The sequence below is a fragment of the Pseudophryne corroboree genome, chromosome 4, assembly GCF_028390025.1.
Source record: "Pseudophryne corroboree isolate aPseCor3 chromosome 4, aPseCor3.hap2, whole genome shotgun sequence".
In the NCBI taxonomy this organism is placed as follows: Eukaryota; Metazoa; Chordata; class Amphibia; order Anura; family Myobatrachidae; genus Pseudophryne; species Pseudophryne corroboree.
This window is the reverse complement of record NC_086447.1, coordinates 208,259,151-208,265,958: the sequence shown is the minus strand read 5'-3', so window position 1 is coordinate 208,265,958 and position 6,808 is coordinate 208,259,151. Positions and strand designations below refer to the sequence as shown.

The window sequence follows — 6,808 nt, the reverse complement described above, 5'->3', positions numbered from 1 at the left end:
TCATGTTGGGAGGTATGTGTAAAGGCCCATACACACTTGCCGATAAAATTAGCAACGTCGCTCATTTCCCCCCTCCCTGAGCGATGTCGCACATTTTATCGGCAAGTGTGTATGCCGTCAGCGGCGAACGATGCGCGGCCCCGCGGGTCGGCAACAATTGTCGCTGTCGCCAGTGCATGCATGCAGGATCTGAACTGTCGTCCACGACCTGCATGCAAGGCTGGCGGAGGCGTGACGTCACTGAGCGATATGAGTGGTCATATCACTCAGTGTGTACAGTCGGCCGCCGACCGGCCGGCCCGGGAGGCATACCTCCCAACTGTCCCGCTATTCAGACACTGTCCCGCTGTCCATCTTGCGGGTCACAGTGTCCCGCGGGCGGGGGGGCAGTTGGGGGAGGTTTTGATCACCCGCTGCTCTACAAAGCAGCGAGTGATCTCTAAATAGATGCTGTGTGCACGCGCACAGCATCTATTCACTGCAGCGCCCCCAAAATGATGAAAATGGACCCTCGGCGAGTGGCCATGTCCACTCGACCGTAGCCACTCCGCTCCCACCCGAGACCACGCCCCTTGTTGGGACGCGACGGCGCGCAGAGTGTCCCGACTTAGATTAAAAGTTGGGAGGTATGCCGGGAGGGGAAACATTAGACGACGTTGCTCACAGAGCGACATTGTCTAATGTGTACGGACTTTGAGGGAAGGAGTTGGGTGCCAATCAGCTTCTACCATGTTACAGGCTGTCCTTGAAAAAGTAAAATTTGTTGGCTGATACTTTATCTCTCTCCACTTTATCTCACTCCAAAGCTTAGTAAATAGGCCACCCCATAGTGTCCTTCTGGACAAATATTGTAACATTGGTAGATTTCTATAATTTATGATTATCTAAATAGTACTGTGTCTGTTTTTTTTTTTGGGTTGTTGATAAAGTTTAGCTGAGAAGGGGGCGCGATTACGTCATTTGCTCACGCTGGTGTAGCCTGGCGGCTGGGAGAAGGGGCGGGTTTTGGCTCGTCACGTGATTAATGGCGGAGCGCGGCTCAGCACGGCTGAGGGGAGAGAAAGACCGAGACCGGAAGCGGAAAGATCCCCTTAGAGCACAGTAGTCAGCAGAATCGTTAACCGAAGTGGGCGTGTGGGGTTGAGGAGGTGACCGCGGGCTGTATGTATAGGGTACGTACGTGCGTAAGGGATGACTGGGCCCCAGTCCCCCTACTCTGCCGTTTACACGGTTAGTTACTCCCCATGTGCTCCCTGTACATTACCGGCACGTCCCCGTACACACCGGAGTGTGAGCAGGGTGTGTGTTTGGTAGGGGAGAGGCTTTGCCATGGCAGCCATCTTCCAGGCCTCAATAGACATCTACTGTACTTACATTTATTCCCTTCCAGTACTGTACTGGAAGGGGGTAAATATAGGGTATAGTGATGGTATATTATGCCACTGTCCCATTTACCTTGAGAAGAGATTGGAGTGCTAACCTTGTAATTGCTGGGAGTCGTGTAAGCTACTGTAGTATAGAAGTCTACAACAGTGATTGAAAGAGGCAAAATAGCATTTCACTCATACACAGCTGTTCCTCATCTACAGCATGTCAGCTAATTACATTTACACAAAATCCTTAATTAAGGTTTATCTCTTTCCTTAGTAAAGGCCATTTGACTGAAAATACCTACTGTGCAAACGTAAACTTGTAATTCTATGTACACATTGTGACATACACTCCATAAAAGGGTGTTTCCACCTGCAGGCATGGGCAGGTGTACGCGGTGGTCTGCTTTATTCCGATGCTCACCTTGTTTCACACACCACATATGTTTCCCTGATGCCAGAATAGCAGTTTGTGCTGTTGCTTCAAAACCCTATTATCAGCCAGGTGATCTAGTGTTGGGGCTGGTTGTGGAGAGGATACTGCATGAGGCATGACCATAGATAGTGTGATGATCTTAGGCCACTGGTGAAAGTCACTGGGTATAAATCAGAGTATAAGCCTTTTCAGGTGCGTAATGCTTGGGTGAGCTGCTGGTCTCAGATGAGGATTGATACATACACTACTGCGATTTTGGCTGATTTCATCCGATTCTAATGTTTTGGGTCGATCAATCGGTCAAATTGCATGTGTTTTACATCTGATCCGTGGTCCTATGTTCGTCATATAGGAGGCGGAGATCACTATAGATATATCTGATTCCGCTGGGATCGCATACGATACATTTGGGTCGATTCAATTCAGCAACAGTTGAATAGCGCCGGGAGTATGCTCCCGGTACTATTCAATACAGCGACGACTGACCCTCAATTGTCGGGAATTCTTCTCTCATCCCCGGGGGATGAGAGAAGAAACCCGACACAAGTGCGGCCGGCGCGAGGCTGATTCTGTCGGGAATCGGCATCGCCGCGGGTTAAAGTCGGAGAATGCCCGTTCTCCCGACAAAACTACCTGTTAAGTCGGCGAGAACGGGCCATCGCCGACTTAACTGGAGCTGAATTGAATAGCGTCGGGAGCTAATTCCCGGCGCTATTCAACTGTTGCCGAGTTGAATCGACCCCATTGTATGCAAAATGACCGCATATGATGTATCGTATGCGATTCTACTGCCTGGGAAGCTGATGGGCGGTTCGAGGGAAATCTTATGCGACTTCTCCCTCGGAGAAGTCGCATAATTGTATGGGCACCTTTAGAGTATCAAGCAAATGTTTGTGCATAGGTTGTTATATCTGTGAAATAGATTTCTCTAGTTTATATTGCACTGAACTAAATCTGGTGTTTTCCTTTAAGCCCCATACAGACTAGGCGACATTGTGAACAAGATCACTCGGAAAGAGCTTTATGAGCGATATTGTTCACAATATCGCCTAGTGTGTTCTCTCATTATCGTTAGCGATGCACGCTCCAGAGCGTCTTTAATAAGCCCCTCCCTCGTCTGAACATGTACAGACGAGAGAGGTCCTCATTAATGACAGCCATGCTGTCGTGCTGCCCGCCACCCCCTGTCGCTCCTTTCCCCGCTGGCGTTGGCAAGTGTGTATGTACTTGCTGGTGCCGGCACCCCACCGGGGCTCGGCTAGTGTGTACTTGCCTTTAGGCTTTATTTAAAAAAAAAAAACAAAAACCCCTTTATGCAGTATGTCATTTAGTGATTGGGATTGTTGCATTTTATTAGAAATACACACCAGAAACCTTATCAAGATTCAGATTTGTCTGTTGTGATTGAATTGCAAAAATGTTGCACTTTTTTTGGGGGGGGGGGGTCGGACATGGTTTTAATATTCCTCTTTAATATTTTTCTATGTGGAGCAGTTTTAATCAAAGCTTAAAGCTTGCTACACTGGGTGATTTTGGTTGATGGCTTGACCAACTATTTCTTGAATGTCTCAACCAGTCCGAATGCATTGTGATTAGGAGAGAGTTCTATTTGCAGTTAGTGATTATGTAGTGTCATCCCTGAGTCCCTCATCTATTGCGGATACTTGGAAGGGTGCTTTGTTAATCTCCCATGTTGCAAATGGAGTTCTAGCCTTTGCAGGGCTTATATATTAAAATAGGCATATATGTGCGCTGCAAAACATATGTGGTGTTTGGTAGCACAACATGGTTAACTGAATCGAGCCACTGAAATTTATTTTTAGGATCTGTCTCTATTTAGCCTATTTATTAAGGGTGGCAGAAATGTTCAGAAAACTAACATCCCATATCATAGCTTTCACTAATTTGTGGACAAGTTTCAAAGCCATTTATCAATGCGCTCCTGATGAGACATCTGCTCCAATAACAAGCTGTCCCCAGCAAATCTTAAAAATGTTACTTTCACCGCTAATGACAGCAGTGAAAGGTTACTTCTGTGTTCTGCTTTGGCAGTGTTGCTTAATATGTTCGGCCTTACATCATGTGTGCGCTAGTCGAGCTGGGGAAGGCAGAGTGATCTAATACTCCTTTCAGACATATGACCCTGGAATTTCCCTGCTCAGTCCCTGGGTTTTTCACCTCTGAAAAATCCTGGGTTTTTGCTGGGACCCCATTTCACACTAAACCTGAGACCTGGAAAATTTCCGGGTCAACCCCTTTCAGACATAAGCCAGGACGTATCAGGCTACTCTCATGTCACACTTGTAAATGACTTACACACACGTCTTACACATACACATGTCACACTCAAACACGCACATACATGTAATATACACCCACATGCCAAGTTCATACACACTCACTCGCAACAACAGGCCGCCTCTCTGTTTTTAGGCTGCGCCGGCTACTTCTAAAACTCACTGCAGCACGGACTACAGTAGCCGGTGCACGCCCCCTCCATGCAGCCCCGTCTCTCCCAATCGGTCCAGCGCCATTCAGAGGTGTGTAGGCGCGAGCCGGGAGTAAATTCCCGGGTCGCACTTTTCAGACCTAAGCCGGGTTGGTCAATTGCAGGGTCGGCAACCTGGGAACGTGATCGGGTTGGGATCTTTCAGACGTGCCAAAATCCTGGGTTGATGTGCAAAAACCCAGGGTTTTGGAGGATGTCTGAAAGGGGTATAATACACCGTTCACATAGAAAGGCAAATTCCTGTGTGAAGAAGTTCTACCTGGTAATTTGCCGAAAACACGGGTCCTTTTTTTTTGTGTGAAAGGGTCAACCTGGGTAGAAATTCACGGGATTTTGACCCAGAAATTTACCAGGGTTGGGGACCTGGGAATTGCGACCCGGGTTGACCCTTTCACACAGACAAAACACCCGTGTTGATCTGCAAATTACAGGGTAGAAATTCTTGACCCGGTAATTTGCTTGACTGTGAAAGCGGGGTCAAGTAGGGACCGGCAATACTACCCAGCACTGAAATGACGGGCAAAAGCTGGGATTTTCAGACGTTTCTGTCTGAAAAGGGTATAAGTGGATCCTTCCTAGCACCCTCGGAGCACTTTCCAATGGAAAGAATGAGCTAACTCCATTTGGGTTAAGCATTTTGGGACTTCATAAATAGCAGAATTACAATGTTTTATGGAGACAACAGTGTGCTCTGTTTTCACTATTAATGCGGGAGATACCTTCATTTTAGACGTAATCATTATTGTAGTTCATTTAGTGATAATCTTGTGCAACTGCGGTGTACGCATGATTAATGTGGTTGAGAGGCTTGATAGAGAGAGATATATATTTATATATATCTATCTATATCTATGTTTTTGTTTGTTTTTTCTTGGGAGGCAATCATAGTGTGCACTCTAGGCTCAGGGTTCTGAGGATCAGGGCAAACTGTAAATATAACCACGGATTAGCACCCTGCACCTAGAGTGAGCACTCATAACAGTGAAGTAAAGTTATTGAACGTTGCTATTTCTATTTTCTCTAACGTCCTAGTGGATGCTGGGACTCCGTCAGGACCATGGGGAATAGCGGGCTCCGCAGGAGACAGGGCACATCTAAATAAAGCTTTTAGGATCACATGGTGCGTACTGGCTCCTCCCCCTATGACCCTCCTCCAAGCCTCAGTTAGGTTTTTGTGCCCGTCCGAGAAGGGTGCAATCTAGGTGGCTCTCCTAAAGAGCTGCTTAGAAAAAGTTTTTTTAGGTTTAAATCTCAGTGAATCCTGCTGGCAACAGGATCACTGCATCGAGGGACTTAGGGGAGAGATTTCCAACTCACCTGCGTGCAGGATGGATTGGAGTCTTAGGCTACTGGACACTTAGCTCCAGAGGGAGTCGGAACACAGGTCCTCCTGGGGTTCGTCCCGGAGCCGCGCCGCCGATCCCCCTTACAGACGCTGAAGACGGAGGTCCGGAAAGCAGGCGGCAGAAGACTCCTCAGTCTTCATGAAGGTAGCGCACAGCACTGCAGCTGTGCGCCATTGTTGCTACACGTCTCACTGATTCAGTCACGGAGGGTGCAGGGCGCTGCTGGGGGCGCCCTGGGCAGCAATATTAAATACCTTTAGTGGCAAAATAAATACATCACATATAGCCATTAAGGCTATATTTATGTATTTAACCCAGGCCAGTTTTCTTAAAACCCGGGAGAAAAGCCAGCCGAAAAAGGGGCGGAGCTTATTCTCCTCAGCACTCAGCGCCATTTTCCTGCTCAGCTCCGCTGGTGAGGAAGGCTCCCAGGACTCTCCCCTGCACTACAGAAACAGGGTAACAAAGAGAAGGGGGGCATAATTTGGCGATATTGATATATTAAAAGCGCTTATATCAAAAACAACACCTTCTAGGGTTGTTTATATACATTTATAGCGCTTTTGGTGTGTGCTGGCAAACTCTCCCTCTGTCTCCCCAAAGGGCTAAGAGGGTCCTGTCTTCGATTAGAGCATTCCCTGTGTGGCTGCTGTGTGTCGGTACGTGTGTGTCGACATGTATGAGGACGATGTTGGTGTGGAGGCAGAGCAATTGCCGGTAATGGTGATGTCACCCCCTAGGGAGTCGACACCGGAATGGATGGCTTTAGTTATGGAATTACGTGATAATGTTAGCACATTACAAAAGTCAGTTGACGAAATGAGACGGCCGGAAAACCAGTTAGTACCGGCTCAGGCGTCTCAGACACCGTCAGGGGCTGTAAAACGTCCCTTACCTCAGTCAGTCGACACGGGTACCGACACAGATGAATCTAGTGTCGACGGTGAAGAAACAAACGTATTTTCCAATAGGGCCACACGTTATATGATCACGGCAATGAAGGAGGCTTTGCAGATCTCTGATACTGCTGGTACCTCAAAAAGGGGTATTATGTGGGGGGTGAAAAAACTACCTGTAGCTTTTCCAGAATCAGAGGAATTGAATGACGTGTGTGACGAAGCGTGGGTTAACCCAGATAGAAAACTGC

At 47.6% G+C, this 6,808-nt stretch overlaps 1 protein-coding gene across 3 annotated transcripts in view; it reads left to right on the top strand.

The window, feature by feature from the left end:
- Positions 1–957: 957 nt before the first annotated feature.
- Positions 958–6,808, top strand: part of WDR33 (WD repeat domain 33) — a 296,191-nt gene continuing 290,340 nt past the window's right edge. For 2 of the 3 annotated variants that reach the window (XM_063915872.1, XM_063915870.1), the window contains exon 1: positions 958–1,172. The gene's annotated coding sequence lies outside the window, so the exon portion shown is untranslated. The remainder of the gene's footprint in view (positions 1,173–6,808) is intronic. The other variant, XM_063915871.1, reaches the window with a different exon arrangement.